This window comes from Cervus canadensis, chromosome 8 (genome assembly GCF_019320065.1).
Source record: "Cervus canadensis isolate Bull #8, Minnesota chromosome 8, ASM1932006v1, whole genome shotgun sequence".
NCBI lineage: Eukaryota > Metazoa > Chordata > Mammalia > Artiodactyla > Cervidae > Cervus > Cervus canadensis.
Window position 1 is genome coordinate 42,164,772 of NC_057393.1, and position 17,869 is coordinate 42,182,640.

At 38.0% G+C, this 17,869-nt stretch overlaps 1 protein-coding gene across 9 annotated transcripts in view; it reads left to right on the forward strand.

The window, feature by feature from the left end:
* LOC122446204 (cGMP-dependent protein kinase 1-like) overlaps window positions 1-17,869 on the forward strand; it is an 849,064-nt gene that overhangs the window by 489,048 nt on the left and 342,147 nt on the right. For 4 of the 9 annotated variants that reach the window (XR_006270818.1, XR_006270819.1, XR_006270814.1 and 1 more), the window contains one exon: window positions 12,452-12,571. The exons of 4 other annotated variants lie outside the window; for them this stretch is intronic. The gene's annotated coding sequence lies outside the window, so the exon portion shown is untranslated. Of the gene's footprint in view, window positions 1-12,451; window positions 17,253-17,869 lie in introns of those variants that run through there. One more of the 9 variants, XR_006270815.1, reaches the window with a different exon arrangement.

The window sequence follows — 17,869 nt, forward strand, 5'->3', positions numbered from 1 at the left end:
CCCTCTCACAGTCTAAGGAAGGCACTAGTACTTAATTCCTTCTGGCATGGGTGCATGCTAAGTCGCTTCAGTCATGTCTGATTCTTTGCGACTCTGTGGACAATAACCTGCCGGGCTCCTCTGTCCATGAGATTCTCCAGGCAAGAATACTGGAGTGGGTTGCCATGCCATCCTCCAGGGCATCTTCCTGACCTAGGGACCAAACCCATGTCTCTCTCATGTCTTCTGCATTGGCAGGCAGGTTCCTTACCACTAGTACCACCTGGGAAGCCCCAAATTCCTTCTAAAGTTAGATAAATTACTCTTTTGTTCCGTCCTTTAATTAGTCAATCATTGAATACTTTGTTTCCTATATATGGAGCGAATAGTCAGGCTGTAACTGGGGTATTATTATTTTTTAAGAATCATGGGTAATTTAATAGTAAATCCTATACAATGGGCAAGGAAGGCTGATTTTTTTTTTTTAGCAGTTTCTATAATTCTGCAGAATTGGTAATTTTCCCACAAAGACCTGCATCATAAAAAAGCTTCCACACAGTGCAAAGTTTGTGTCAGTTTTAGACATATTAAAGCTTCATTCATTCATTCATTCCATAATTTGATCAGAGGTAATTTTAGTATTTACTCAACTATTGAAAGAATAAAAAGTAAAATACTAAGATCAATATTATATATTCTGTAATTGTTCTTTAAATCATTCCTACATTGAGATGGATTCCCAATGAATGTTCAGTAGTAAAGATGGATAACAAGTGCAATTAACATCATACTAGACCCAGAGATTTGGGGATGGGTAATGGTATGTGTTAGCCCCATTTGATTACTGAAGCAACTGAGACCCAGAGCTAGTTTCAGAGGGAGGGCCAGGAATTTGACAGAACTTTGATGTGATGTAGCTGTCACAAAGTTTAAAATTTGGTCTGCAGTTCACATTTCTTTAAAGCACAAGTACATCCATAGGATTATTCCTATTGGCCTTAGGACTCTATTTTCACAGAAGGTTACACAGTAATTACAATTCATAAGTCACAATTGTTTTATTTTTTTAATTTTCAAATTGTAACACATGGACTCACATTAAGTACATTTGTTAACAAAAGAATGAATTGTGTGACATACTAAAGAAAGAATCATAAGCTTAAAATCTTAGAGACGCATAATGAGCAATCAAAACCAAGTGAAGGATCTAATTTATGCAGTTCATTGAAATACTTAATAAGTGTTTCATGGAATGAAATTTTATTCAGTATTTGAGACATCACTAAGTAGTTATATATTTTTCCTATAAACCTAATAGTCAATGAATTTCTTTAAAGTAGGAATTATGAATACAGAGCAATTCAAAACAATTGAGCGTGAACAAGAAAAGAAATTTTTAAAAATATTTTTGTACATTACAAACCCGTTGCAAGGAAAAATATTGAGTCATGTCAAAGGTGCTTGCCTTCGTTTTTCCCTTTAATTTCCTCTGCCTAGAAGAAACATGATCTCAGCAATTCATTGGTGAATCTGAGATGCTTACTGTGCCTATAGGATGTCCTTTGCTGCCTGGATAAATTTCTAAGTAATCATGATGTCTATACTTTATAATTCCCATCCTGTCATTCAGTCATTCTTTAATGTCCTCCTCAAAATAGCCTAATGTAATAGATGAGACAGGCTGTTTCTGATTTTCCAGATGAGAAAATGGTGAAAAGATCATGGAGTCCATTAATGCTAGTTCATTCACAAACCCTCTGACAAATTTATGTAGCACTCTTTGGAGAACTTTTGCTATAGGCACCCTCCTTTCCACCTTGCAGGCGTGTAGACTCCTGAATCAAGCCTGCAATTTGCCTACTACTCTATACATAAAATGTGGACTCTTGATTAGGGAACTTCAGATGTTTAGTACAATGTTTATCAAAGTGTCCCTGCAATGGCAACCATCAACATCATTTAGGTACTTGCAAAATCTCTGGCATTCTCCATCCATTGATTCAGAAATTTTTGAGTAGGACACACTATCTATGTAAAACAAGCCCTCTGGGTGATTCTTATGGATCTAAAGTTGAGGACCACTGATCTGGACCTTCAGTTCAGCTCAGTTCAGTTCAGTTCAGTTGCTCAGTCATGTCCGACTCTGCGACGCCATGAATCGCAGCACACCAGGCCTCCCTGTCCATCACAAACTCCCGGAGTTTACCCAAACTCAAGCCCATCGAGTCAGTGATGCCATCCAGCCATCTCATCCTCTGTCGTCCCCTTCTCCTCCTGCCCCCAATCCCTCCCGTCATCAGGGTCTTTTCCAATGAGTCGATTCTTCGCATGAGGTGGCCAAGGTATTGGAGTTTCAGCTTCAGCATCAGTCCTTCCAATGAACACCCAGGACTTATCTCCTTTGGGATGGATGGACTGGTTGGATCTCCTTGCAGTCCAAGGGACTCTCAAGAGTCTTCTCCAACACCATAGTTCAAAAGCATCAATTTTTCGGTGCTCAGCTTTCTTCACAGTCCAACTGTTACATCCATACATGACCACTGGAAAAACCTTAGGGGTCCTTAATTGTATCAACCTAAACATAGCATAGTCTCCATGCATCAAATTGTTTATGAGCAAGTATTTAAAAGAAAATTTTGAACACCATATTAAGTAGTCAGTTTTATTCTTGCTGTCATTGTAGGTTTTTCCCTTCTTTTGTTGCTGTCTAGCAGAGATATTTAGGAAAAGTTACTTTTCTATTTTTCAGTAAAACACAGCATTAGCAGAAGAGTATCAACATTGTGCAGATTATTAACATATTCTTTTGAAGAATAGTGAGAGGTACATTAAAAGAACAGGTTGAGAGGGAAGGAAAAAATTTACAAAATCATGGGCTGCTGGGCCACGTTGCTAACAAGAATAACTTTTAGATTTATTGGCTTTGATGGCTAGCATATTGGTAGGAAAACAGAACAAAGAGAAAGTTTTATTTGATTTTGTTGTTTTTCATGCTCATGACTGTAGTTTGGATTAAATGAAAAAACAAATGTGTATGGATGTATTTAATAGAACCACTTGAGTGAGTGATGTCTGAATAAGGGGAATGTTTTTCACTGATAGTTAAATCCAGTCCATTGGACCAATTGTGGAAAAGGTTCTGTAGAGTTGGTGTAGGTGATCATTGATTTCATTCATGAAGAGAGCCCAGGAAGTCCAAGATGGATTGCATATCTCTTAGGGTCTGATTATTAGAAGATAAAGAAACATCCATGGATCACAATCCATGAGAAAGAAATGAGGAGTTGCTTGGAATTGAGACATGTACAGATCCAAGGCCTGGGGTGCTGAAGGATGTAGGTAAGGAAGTGAGCAAGCTGATTTCTGCAGGGTATTGAGAGCTGAGTTTTCACTGTGAATGTGGCAGTAGTTAGGCAGTGTCCACGTCTCAGAAAGGCAGGGAGGCAAGGGTCAAGAAATTCTATGGCTTAGGAAGCTGAGCATTGTCTTCTGCACCGTGTTCTTTGCTGCTTGTCTTCTCCAAAGGGCATTCTGTGTTACTAATAATACACACTTCATACCCTCGTAAGTCCTCTTGTGTCTAACAAAGCAACTTTTTATTGACTTGAAAACATTGTTGTCTGAAGTTTTCTGAGTGGGATCAAACAGTGTTGTTAAAACTAACTTCATATTTGAATTATTTACTTGCAAAATAAACTTCATGGAGTGAGTTTGCATATGAAATCTATGAGAACAGGTTTTTGTAGTTACGGAGCAGCCTCTGGGAGCCCCGTCCATGACCCTGCATCCACTTAATTTTCATCCCTTCTTACTCCTCTTTCTGGATTAAGTATTTGGATAGCATTTTTAAGTTCTACTCAGGTAACACAGTTGAAAACCACTGCTCCAGTTGAATCCAAGTTTATTTTGAGTTTCTAAGTAGTGGTAATTCTTTATGTCCTTACACTTGGCTATCAGCAATATCTCTAACCTTCACAGTGGTCCGGCCCCACAGAGTGGCATAGCGCCATTGCAGGTATAACACCATTGTACAGGTAAGGCTTAAGAAACTTACTTAAGGTCACACAGCAGGATTGCTGAACTATACCTCTATCTTGACAGTCCCCACTAAGACACTGAATGAACTACATCATGTCAACCTTTGTTTCTGGCAGTTGACAGATAAAGATCCAGCTTCATCTGTAGCATCATTCATCAAGGATTTCTTAGACTCCAGCCAGATATCATGAGTCACTGCTAAACACCTGGAGAGCAATTAAGATATTCATAATCTACTTAGACAGCATAGAGAGAGAGAGATTATAAACTGTTCTGGCAAACAAGAGGTTAAGAAAACGGAGGAATTTTGTGGGGTGGAGAACTCCCTGTGAGCTGGCATTGACAGGCTTTGTGGAGGAGACAGACATTGACTTGAGCCAAAATTAGAGGAGAGTTCAGAGGTTAGGATCTGTAATCATACTGCCTGGATTCAGACTCTTTTTTTTGTTTGTTTGTTTTAATTGAAGGATAATTGCTTTACAGAACTTTGTTGTTTTCTGTCAAACCTCAACATTAATCAGCCATAGGTATACATATATCCCCTCCCTTTTGAACCTCCCTCCCATCCTCCTCCCCATCCCACCCCTCTAGGTTGAGACAGAGCCCCTGTTTGTGTTTCCTGAGCCAGACAGCAAATTCCTGTTGGCTATCTATTTTACATACGGTAATGTGAGTTTCCATGTTACGCTTTCCATACATCTCACCCTCTCCCTGTGTCCGTAAGTCTATTCTCTATGTCTGCTTCTCCATTGCTGCCCTGCAAATAAATTCTTCAGTACCATTTTTCTAGATTCCATATGTGTATGTTAGAATATGATATTTATCTTTCTCTTTCTGAGTCACTTCACTCTGTGTAATAGGTTGTAGGTTCATCTACCTCATCAGAACTGACTCAAATGTTTTTATGGCTGAGTAATATTCCATTGTGTATATGTACCACAAGTTCTTTATCTGTTCATCTGTTGATGGACATCTAGGTTGCTTCCATGTTCTAGCTATTGTAAATAGTGCTGCAATGAACAATGGGATACACGTGTCTTTTTCAACCCTGGTTTCTTCAGGGTATATGCCTAGGAGTGGGATTGCTGGGCCATAAGGTGGTTTTATTCCTAGTTTTTTAAGGAATCTCCATATCATCTTCCATAGTGGCTGTATCTATTTACATTCCTGCCAACAGTGCAAGAGTGTTCCCTTTTCTCCACACCCTCTCCAGCATTTATTGTTTGTTGACTTTTTGATGAGGGCCATTCTGACTGGTGTGAGGTGATATCTCATTGATTTGCATTTCTCTAATAATGAGCGATGTTGAGCATGTTTTCATGTGTTTGTTAGCCATCTGTATGTCTTCTTTGGAGAAATGTCTATTTGGGTCTCTTTCCCACGTTTTGATTGGGTTGTTTGTTTTCCTGGTATTGAGTTGTATGAGCTGCTTGTATATTTTGGAAACTAATCCTTTGTCAGTTGTTTCATCTGCTATTATTTTCTCCCATTCCGAGGATTGTCTTTTTACCTTCCTTATAGTTTCCTTTGCTGTGTAAAAGCTTTTAAATTTAATCAGGTCCCACCTGTTTACTTTTGCTTTTATTTTTGTTGCTTTAGGAGGTGGGTCATAGAAGATCTTGCTTTGTTTTATGTCATCGAGTGTTCTGCCTGTGTTTTCCTCTAAGAGTTTTATAGTTTCTGGTATCACATTTAGGTCTTTAATCCATTGGATTCAGATTCTTTAGCATTTACTAGTTGTGTGCCTTTGGGAAAATAATTTAATGTTTCTGGGTCTCGGCTCTTTTACCTTTAAAATAGTAAGGGATAGCCTTAAGACTAAGGCAAAAATTAAATAAGGGAATGCCTGTGAAAGACTTAGTGTAGTATGTAATGCATTTAATAAACACTGTTATGTTACAGTTGTTATCACAACTAAAACTATAAAAGCATAAAAGGATTCAGTAGGCAGTTGAGAGGGCCATTATTTTTAGACCCGAGACGTACTGGTGAGGAACCCAGAGCACAGTTTGAAATCTACTGGTCCAGAAGTATAAGAAAGGCAAAGGACCATGTCTCCTGAGCCTGAAGTCCCTACAAGGATCCCAGATCTTGAGATACTGCCACTTCCATTACAGCCATTACCCAACCAGTTTGGTTCAGGTGTAGACTTTGAATGAACCAATATGAAAGACACTAGCATCAAAACCAAACTACAGGTAGGAATGTTGGGGACAGTGATTATACAAGCTGCGCATTCCAACACTTCTGCTTAGAGGCATGATTTTGGACTATAAAGAAGTAAGGAGAATTGATATGTTGTTTGAAGTCCTATTGTTATCACTTAACTCCCGGGCAGAAACCTCTGGACTTCTATGAGAAATGTTTATGTTTGTGGGATGTTTCACAGTCCTGAGTAGGCACCTAGTTGTTGTTCAGCCACTAAGTCCTGTCTGACTCTTTGTGACCCCATGAACTCTAATCTTCCAGGTTTCTTTGTCCATGGGGTTCTCCAAGCAAGAATACTGGAGAGAGTTACCATTTCCTTCTCCAGGGAGGCACCTAGTACATCAAGGCCTTGCACAAATTAAGAATATATGGCTATTGGCCATTCCTTCAAAATGTCAGTTATTTTCAAAACTATTATTTCATCAAATAACACCCATTGTTTTCATCTTAAGGTACAGTCTGGAAATTTAAGACTTCTAATGTCTAATTCCTTTGCCTCTTATTATCTTAGGAGACACTAATCTCTTCTATAGTTACCACATTCTTTCTGGATAAAGATGCTGGTGATGGCCACACTTCTCATAAGAATGGTCAAAATCCTGCCCCCTCTATCCCTCAACAACTAACCAAGTTTCTTATCCACTGGGCAAAGCCTTGCTGTTTTATCTATGGATTGAATTTATCAATTTCTGGTTTACCTAAAATTATAGTCACTCCAAGAAATTGTTCATATCCCTTGTCTTTCATTGTCATTTAATACTTTGAGGAAGAAATGTAGTCATTTAAATGGAATTTGCCACTGATACACAACCAATTAAACTTATCCATGAAACTTGAGTAGAACAGGAAACAGAGAGGTGAAAAAAATAGGAAAAAGAACTCTCACTAATGTGAAATAAACTATATGCATAACAGTAATCCATGCAGTTTTAAGACTATCAAGATATTAGAAATAGAGCTTATGAAATGCTAAATATCTTCTGAGCCTCAACCTTGAGTTGGAAGAAACAGACAACAAGAATTAATTCTCTTTGTCTGTAATTATAGGACTAATAAAAATGGAAATGAGTTTAGATGTTTGGGGGTTTTAAAAAACAGATAAGAAGCTTGGAGTCTTAGATTTAAAAAGATAGAAAGAGAAAATACTAAATGAAAGATGGAATCTTTTACTTACAGATTCTCTGAATCTCCTACTTATTCTTCCTGTTTATCAGTCAGAAAAACTTAGGATACAAACAGCAGCAATTAATTATAAAAGCAGCAGGAATATTTTTTTGGTTATTGACTTTTTTTTTCTAATATTTCATTGAATTAATTTAGCATGCCTTTTACATTTAAAAATATTTCTCTGATCATCAAAATGACATATTTATAAAAACATAAGTTTTTTTTTAAATCATTTATAATGCCACTACCCAGAAAGGATACTTAGAACATTTTGTACTTCCTTTTCTTCTTAACTGTCTTAAGAGGTTAGACCACATTGCTTGGCTTTTTAACACATAAGCTTAATTCTGAACTTTAATCATTTCTTTATAGTTGGTACCTGTTACCACTGTTTTTAAGGTTTTATTTTGGGTCAAGGTGCCTGGATTTTGTTTTCATTTTCTCTTTAAGCTTTTCACTTGTATGATAACATTTGTGTCTTTTTTGTTGTTGTTATTCTTGGTCTTCCAGTTTTTTCTGTTCCATTTTTGCCATCTGCTCTTGATTGTACGTATTCTCCTTGGTCCATGCAACTTGATAACACGAACTAGAATAGTAATACTGTGTATTCATGTTTCATGAATAGTTTGAATTAGAGGCTGTTATACATGCCCTTTGTTAACAGGGCTGATGAAAGTAGAATAGCAAGTGGTGGCGATAGCATTGATATCTTTCTACAGATAATGTTCAGCCACTTATCTAGTGGTTGGCTTGGCACAGCTTCCGAGCATTTGAGGTTTAGGTTTTTCCCAGTGTTTGTCATGATATTCTGAAATTCTCTTTTAGGACCTAGAAGTTTTACTTAATTGAGTTGAGCTCAGTTTAGTTCAGTTGTTCAGTCGTGTCTGACTCTTTGCCACCCCATGAACCGCAGCACACCAGGCCTCTCTGTCCATCACCAACTCCCGGAGTCCACCCAAACCCATGTCCATCGAGTCAGTGATGTCATCCAACCATCTCATCCTCTGTCATCCCCTTCTCCTCCTGCCCTCAATCTTTCCCACCATCAGGGTCTTTTCAAATGAATCAACTCTTTGCATCAGGTGGCCAAAGTATTGGAGTTTCAGCTTCAACATTAGTCCTTCCAATGAACACCCAGGACTAATCTCCTTTAGGATGGACTGGTTGGATCTCCTCTCAGTCCAAGGGACTCTCAAGAGACCCTCTCTTGAGAGACTCTTGAGGGACTCTCAAGAGTTCAAAAGCATCAATTCTTCAGCACTCAGCTTTCTTTATAGTCCAACTCTCACATCCATACATGACTATTAGAAAAACTTGACTAGACGGACCTTTGTTGACAAAGTGATGTCTCAGCTTTTTAATATGCTGTCTAGGTTGGTCATAACTTTCCTTCCAAGGAGTAAGCGTCTTTTAACTTCATGGCTACAGTCACCATCTGCAGTGATTTTGGAGCCCAGAAAAATAAAGTCAGCCGCTTTTTCCACTGTTTCCCCATCTATTTGCCATAAAGTGATGGGACTGGATGCCATGATCTTAGTTTTCTGAATGTTGAGCTTTAAGTCAACTTTTTCACTCTCCTTTCACTTTCATCAAGAGGCCCTTTAGTTCTTCACTTTCTGCCATAAGAGTGGTGTCATCTGCATATCTGAGGTTATTGATATTTCTCCTGGCAATCTTGATTCCAGCTTGTGCTTGATTCCAGCCCAGCGTTTCTCATGATGTACTCTGCATATAAGTTAAATAAGCAGGGTGCCAATACACAGCCTTGACATACTCCTTTTCCTATTTGGAACTGGTGTGTTGTTCCATGTCCATTTCTAACTGTTGCATCCTGACCTGCATACAGATTTCTCAAGAGACAGGTCAGGTGATCTGGTATTCCTATCTCTTTCAGAATTTTCCACAGTTTATTGTGATCAACACAGTGAGTTACTGGTGGCTTAAAATTCATGGAAAAAATCTGTTGATTGCTTTTAATTTCTTATCAGAATCATTTCCAGAAAAGTTAAATGTTGGCAAGCTTATAACCATGACATTAATGCTTCAAAACATTAGTTCTGATTTTTCTTCTGGACGAACTGTTAAGGTATATAAATTTAGGAAATTTCGGTGAATAAAGTTTCACTGCTTCTCCTGTAAACTGATTTTCAATTGTTATTAATGTTTGGGAAAATGTGTTAGTCCCTGTGGTAAATTGTCTTCCCTGGTGGGTCAGATGGTAGAGAATCTCCCTGCAATGTGTGAGGCCTGGGTTAGATCCCTGGGTCAGAAAGATCTCTGGGAGAAGGGCATGGCAACTCACTCCAGTATTCTTGCCTGGAGAATTCCTGGCAGGCTACAGCCCATAGAGTTACACAGAGTCAGACTGGACTGGGCAACTAACACTTTTACTTTCATGTGGTAAATTACTCAGGTTAGTGTTTACATCATAAGGTGAACTCCATAAACTGATACCCAGAGTACAATTAAGCTGCTTTATGATATAATCTTTCTTTTCCAAATGATATTATTAGGTAAGTCATTCCATAACCATTTAGAGTACTATTCCACCTTCTTTAGTGATAAGAAATGTCCACTCACAGTGGCCTCTTGAAAGTATAATTTATTAGACTTATAATTAGGACATTAAAATTTCATTCTTTGTATATTCTCTATGGTATTTTCACAATTCTTCAAACATTGTCTTTGGAAGTAGAGTGATGGTATTACAGCAAAAATCACCTCCTTAAGATTTAAAAGAAAATGATGCTCAGGAGGCCAGTGGCTTAGAGTCTTTTGAATTTGGCCATGGTGACTTGATTAGCTGCAACATTTCACTTTTGGACCTAAGGTGGTTAGAAGGCCATAAGATACACTGCTTTCCCCCCACAACAGAGCGTTTAGAGCATAGAGACCATTCATTGACAGAAATGTACTGCTGATGTTATTGGTCATATGGAAAGTTTTGTAAATGATGTTTTGGTTCCTTAACATTTCCTAATTAAATAGATAATGTGGCTCTGGATTTTGAGCTCCAGTGTAGAGTCAAAGGATAAAGAAAAGATGAGTGGACATGTACACACTGCTGTTTTTAAAAATGGATAACCAACAAGGACCTACTGTATAGCACAGGGAATTCTGCTCCATGTTATATGGCAGCCTGGATGGGAAGGGAATTTGGGGGAGAATGGAAAAATGTGTGTGTATGGCTGAGTCCATTCACTGTTCACCTGAATCTATCACAACACTGTTAATTGGCTATACTTCAAAACAAAATAAAAAGTTAAAAAGTGAAAAGATGAATTTCAGAGGACATTAAGGAACAGAAGCACTGAAGCTGACTTTTATTGAGAAAGAGCATAGGTTTTACAAAAATTTTTGATTTTGCTATTTTTCAAGGAGGCCGAAATCTGGGTGTATCAAAATGTTAAAAAGAGATTAAAAAAATGGGGGAAATATTCTGAACATTTTCTCTCCAGTACTTGGGTAGGTACATGAGAAACTGGAGAAAAGAGGGGAAGGCCCCCCCTAGTATCAAAATTATGTGGATACATTTACAAATAAAGAAAACCAATCAAAATGAGAAACATCCAATAATATTAAATTAATGTGTCTAGTGTATATGGCATTTAGTAAAATTTAAACAGAATATAATTAATCTCCTCTTTGAAAAAAATCAGTTATTAAAGGATGGTATGAAAAAAAGACAGATGGAGGAAACTTCAATATTTGTATAGCACAAGGCTGCTCTATTATTCAGACTTTGTGGTTCAGTAGAATACATTATTTTAAATGTATGTTGATTAGAAAATTCCTTGTTAATTATGGTTTTACTTGAAATTTTAAACACCATGTTACTCATTATTGGTATAATTTCACCAGAGCCTATTTTTAGTCCTCATAAGAGAAATACCAGTAACTTTGGAACTCACTAATAATAAATAAATGGTCTTCTCTCCTGTTGATGCTAATATTTTCTGCTTAGTATTTTAAATGAAACCTTCAAGTATCTTAGTTGAGAATGTAACTTTCATGCTCATTTGAATCACAGAAGCCCGCCAGCATTTAAGGACTTTTTTAAAAGCAAAGAGGTTATATATCATGGAAAGGAAACGTTTTTAGTTCATCTACAATAATCCTGTTGCATAACTTGGAAGGGGAAATTAGCTTTTCCTATTATGTCTGTACTTGACAAATACTACTTTAAAGAGTTCTTGGAAATATCTTGAAAACCTTCGAGGCAGGCATGATATGAAAACTGACATAAGGAATTCAAATGATTTCCCACTGTTGAAATGCATAAATTTTCTTCTACTGTTTTCCTCTGACTGATCTAATAATTAAATTGACATGAGAGATTAATAGAAAATAAAATTTAACCATGTGTGTACATGGGAGAGACCCAGGAAAAGTGAGTAACAGAGTAACATCAGAATGGTGGAAGCCTTTATGTTAAATACCATCCTCAACCAAAGACAAGAGAAGATGTTTAGGGCAGTGGTTTAGGACTTCAAAGGAGAGGAAGGCAATTGATATGGAGATGGTAAAGCAAATGTTTGTTATGCAAACGTTGCTGCGTCTGTGAGAAACAGTGGGACAGGGAGGAGTGTAACAGACTTTGCCAGGTTGCCCTGTCACTACGTGACCTACTTCATATTATTGTTGTGTCTCCCAATGACTCCCTTCCTGGAACAGGTCCTCTGTCTATATTCTCTAGGCAGTTAGAAGGAAGCTCAATGTTTTTTCCAGAGTCTTTGGCTTTGATTGTTTTCAGCTCAAAATAACCCACATGCCAAAGAGACCTTTGGGGGTGACACATTTTGTTCTCCTATATCACCTTGCCTTTTGACTTCCTCCTCCCCCTCATTCTAGCACAGACTCCACTCATCATGGCAGACTAGCATAGCCCTAAGGGGTATGAATCTTACAGCCAAGTTTGAAAGACAGCTCTGTGGCTTGGGTATTTACCCTGAGCAAGTTACTTAACTCAGGTGAATCTAAACTTCTAAAATGAAACACTGTGGAATTAAATAAATATTATGTAGTATTGGATAGATACTCAATAAATGTTTGCACTTAGCCTTTTTAAAGGGAACAAGTCGACAGAAGAGGGATACGGACTTTGAAAGAGGAAAATCAAAAGCACCTGAAGGAATAGCAGTGTTTGGTTCATTGGTTCTGTCACCTTCTCCTTATCCAGGTGAGCGCCAGCCTGGCTTCTCTCTCCTTATGGGTAACAGTGACCTCTAGTCTCTATCCTGTTACATCTACCCTTGTCATGGATATACTGATGCTGAAAGATAGGCCTCCCTGCACTGAGGCTGAATTGAATCTCAGAGGCAGAGTTTGTGTGAAGTAGGAAAGAATGGCTTTATTGCTTTGCCAAGTAAAGGGGAAGCAGTAGGTTCCTACCCTCAAAAGCTGTGTGTCCCAACTGGGAGGATTTGATGAGGAGTTTCACAGCAATAGTTCAAGGCTGTGGTCTCTGACAAGGTAAGTTCTTTAATCTTGTCTCGGGTGGTTAGTCTCCTAGTGATTTCCTCTCTTCCCTTTAATCTTGCCTCCAGTAGGGTTTTGTGGGGTGGGGGTGGGGGAGCGGATTCTCTTCCTTTGAGTAGCAACTATTTGAATCTACCCTTTGGAACTTGAGGAAGGTGATGGAGACTGGAGTTGAGCCTACAAGAAATGGGGGACATAAAGGCTTTTCATGCCCAGGAGCCCCGCAGGGTCCTTCTAGGTTTCTATACCAAATTAATTTCATTACATTTTATCCTTTCTAAAAGAGGCATCTGGTTATACATATAACTCACTTTGACTCCCCAGTATAACCTACCAAGATCCCAACTGGTGACTTCCACCTCCCACATCTCACCTAGGCAAGGCAACATGGTGTGGGAATAAGACATCAGAATTAGCTCCAGTGGGTTGAGTGCTAACTTTACTTTGTCAACAACACCACCAAAGAAGAACATTGTTCATCAACCAGTTATACAAGGTTAAGTTGCAACTCAATGCAGTCACCTACTAGAAAATGCATTCTTAAAGGAATTTAGGATTAAAAAAAAAAGAAATAGGAGAGGTACTCTGTGCTTTGGATAAACTGACCTTGGATAGTTAGATGCATATCTCAGGAAGAATTGTAATGACCCCAAGTTCTTGCATCTTCCCACACACTGAAATCATTAACTTGAGGTATCTGTTCTCTGTGATTAGGAATAATATTTTACCAGGATATATGCTTGACTTTCTTAGCCAAAAAATTTGTATGTATACTGGCTCCTCTTCAGAAAAGTTCCTCAGAACCCTTCTCCCAGACTATAGTCCTCAGTAAAACCCTGACTAAAAACTGAAGCAGCTTTCATACTGTACATTTTTAAGTCAACAGGGCTTACTGGTATCCTCATTCATAAAACAGATAATAAGGCACATCTCCTATGTTGTGGTGAGGCTTAAATAAGATAATATGTCAAGTGCAGAGTGTTTTGACAAATAAAAATATGAAATCAATAAATGGTGATTATTATGGCTTCCTGTGTTCAGAAAACCATCTTAATTATCTCGAGAAACAGAAATTTCTGAGGTTAACTGAACACTTTCTGTTTTGGTTCCTTTGTGCTGGATATTATTTCCATTTAGAATGACTTCCATGCAAGAATGTCTTTTGATCAAATGTATTCCGGTTTAACTCATACTTGTTTTTATAGGTTACAATGAATTTCTTCCTCCTTTGTTCTAAATACTTCATTGTTTGTGTCCCATTCTGAATGGGGATAATGTCTCCTTTACTAAATTGTCAGGTCTTTATAGGTATAAGCTATATCTTAATTTAATTTTTCCACATTTCCACTTTTTATTTTTGTATATTTCTCTGGGAAGCTTCCCCTGAATTACCTGGAGGTTGGAGACTGGATGAAAAATTCAATTTGTAACAGCCTTCAAGGATGTTGACTTCTTAGAAGCTAAAATAGTGTTGTACAGGCATTCCTGCAATTCCACCATGAAGATTTCTTAATAATGGTGTTTTTGGAATACTTGTTACTCCTTCCTAAGGCTCCATAAGACTCCTTTGCAGAGTCTTAAACAATCTGAAGGAAGTATCTGCAGATATCATGACCATGTTTGCCTTTATACACTCTGGTTTTTACAATACTTTTAAAGGTTTCCCTCCCTCTTGATATCTGGCTAATTTGGAAAACTAATAATCTAAGCAAATTAAGAAGCAAGACTTTTCTTTGACCCATGAAAATAGAGGAGGAGTAGCTGTAACATAATTATTCTTCTAAGCTTTGTTTTCATCTTACTGCACTTGTGACTCAGAAAATATTGTTGATGCATGAAATGATGAGGTCAGAGTAATTCTGATAAATGAGCTGAGTGAGCTTGCTAATGATGTAAAACCTTTACCTGAAGGAGGCCATGGCATGAAAGAGAAGTCATTAATATGGTTTCAACCTGGACTTACCTTGATGCTTTTATGAGGACAAGCACATTGCCAAACTGCTAACCTTTCAGTCCTATTTGCAGTCTCTGCCTACAAAATTAATTGTTGTTTTTAACTAAAGGTCATCTACTTCTCTGGACTCTTAAAGAGAAATCACTTATTTCTTTAAATTTATTTTTTAATGTATACTCTATGTCAATCAGATTTTTACTGAGGAGAAGGAAATGGCAACCCACTCCAGTATTCTTGCCTGGAGAATCCCAGGGATAGAGGAGCCTGGCAGGCTGCAGTCCGTGGGGTTGCAAGAATCGGACACGACTAAACCACCAACCAGAGAGGTGAGATGTGATGGGGTTAGAAGACTTGGATTCAGGTTCAGAGATGACCACTCATGTCACCTTGGTCAAATTACAGTTTCTCTTGGCTTTTGCTTCTTCTCATTGTAAAGGAATTATCTGCCCCTTTCACAGAATCACATTTTGGAAATTATCTCAGATAAGAAATGATAGGAAAAACACTAACCATTAATTTTCAGAACTCTGGCAGTTGAAAAAAATTTGTAATATGTGACTTAATATAAAGACAGAGATGTACCTAAAATGATTAAACTAAGAAAGAAGTCCTTTAAAAAAATTTTTTTACTGAGCACCTACTATTTTTAAGTTCATGTGAGACTCACTACTTAATACATAGTTCCACTATGAATTAACCCTGAGTACTTAGGAATATGCTCTCTAAATTATATCACTTAAGTTGACTGAACAAAGAATGCTTTCCAAATCTAAATTGTGATGTCTTTTTTTTTTTTGCTTTGCACAGAAACTCATAGTTTTTTCTGTATTGGAAACATTTTTTGCCATTGCCATTGTTGTTCTTTTATTTGTAAGCTCCCCAGCTTGATCAAGCATGCGGCTTTTTTGTCTTAAAGACAGAGATAATTACAATTGATTAGCAAAGAGGAATATGTACCAATAATCTTCAGTGCATGGATGCAAAATTAAGACTGGATTTTTAGGCAAGCTAAACTTAATGCTGCCTCATGTTATTAAGGAATACAGCTAACATTTCTCTTAGACAAATGGAAAATTTAATACCTGCTTTCACTCAAGGTTTATAGTGAAATTGACTTTTCTAATTCTGAGGTGCCTTTTCAGCCATGTTATTAGACACAAAAATATCTTTTTTAATAAAGGGAAAACTGTCCTGTCCTCTTTACAATTTTGGTTGACTATCATTACATTGATAAACACCTGCAACATTTCGGTTGGTGTTCCAGTGATTGGAAAGAAACCAGTTGAAATTATTCCCAGGGTTAGTGAACAACAAGGTTCCTGCCTTGAGAATTTTCTTGTTTTGAATAACGAATCTCCCTCTGAAGATAGTTAGACACTTCTCATTTGCAGTAAGCGCCTGTGTACCAGATCTTGGAAGTAATTAGATTGCTTCATAGCTTAGTTTCACAAGCCTCACTCAGTATAAGGATTCTTAAATAAACAATAAGGAAATTATATTACAAAGAATGACAGTCCACATACAAATCCCCTAGTATAATAAAAAGTGATTAAGAGTGTTGTTCGATTGAGGGAAGATTCCTCAGCATATGTTTACCAGGCTCTGCTGAAATGGCTGTCACTAAACAAATATCGGAACATGGTAAATTACATGGTGTGCTTTAATTTTTATATTTATTATTATTTTTTTGTACATCTTGTGAGCTCGGAAGGGGTTTCTTAGTAAACAAAGAGGGCATGGGGGATACTTTTTATTTTCCCCTTTCAGGATTGATTTGAGCTGTGTTCATTCATGTTTATGCCTGGAAGAGCAGTTCCTAGTGGTGTCCTGTTGTATCTTAAGTGTGTGAGAGTGTGACAGTCTATGATGTTAGCAGCTATTCATACCTGGGAATGATACACTGCAAGACAGGGCCTCTCCCCAGCTAGGCTTCTCCGCAGGCAGCAAGTTTCATGAGAACAAGAAGGTTTTGTTCCCCCTTCTTTTTGCATCACAAATATGCCAGTTACCCTCATTATCAGCCTCTCCCTCCAGTTTCTCAAAACCCCTCTCCAGTCACTGCAATTGATTTTTAATGCTTAAGTACATATTTAAAATACACTAAGTTTGACCAAAGGTTTGATTGGAGGTTGACATTTCCATTCTTTTAGGCCTTTGAAAGACTACCTACCACTAGCCTGATGCCTTTTGAGTAATCTCAAAAATTGAAGTATCTTTTTTTTTTTTCCTTTATTTATTTGTTTATTTTTTCAGTGGGTTTTGTCATACATTGATATGAAGAACAATGACCCACTCTCTATTAGGTGATCCTTTCCTTTAAGGACTCAGTTCAGTTCAGTTCAGTCGCTCAGTAGTGTTCAACTCTTTGCGACCCCGTGAATCGCAGCACGCCAGGCCTCCCTGTCCATCACAAACTCCCGGAGTTTATTCAAGCTCATGTCCATCGAGTCGGTGATGCCATCCAGCCACCTCATCCTCTGTCGTCCCCTTCTCCTCCTGGCTCCAATCCCTCCAAGCATCAGGGTCTTTTCCAACGAGTCAAATCTTTGCATGAGGTGGCCAAAGTACTGGAGTTTCAGCTTCAACATCAGTCCTTCGAAAGGACACCCAGGACTGATCTCCTTTAGGATGGACTGGTTGGATCTCCTTGCAGTCCAAGGGACTCTCAAGAGTCTTCTCCAACACCACAGTTCAAAAGCATCAATTTTTCAGTGCTCAGCTTTCTTCACAGTCCAACTGTTACATCTGTACATGACCACTGGAAAAACCATAGCCTTGACTAGACAAATCTTTGTTGGCAACATAATGTCTCTGCTTTTTAATATGCTGTCTAGGTTGGTCATAACTTTCCTTCCAAGGAGTAAGTGTCTTTTAGTTTCATGGCTGCAATCACCATCTGCAGTGATTTTGGAGCCCCAAAAATTAAAATGTGACACTGTTTCCCCATCTATTCCCAATGAAGTGATGGGACCAGATGCCATGATCTTCATTTTCTGAATGTTGAGCTTTAAGCCAACTTTTTCACTGTCCTCTTTCACTTTCATC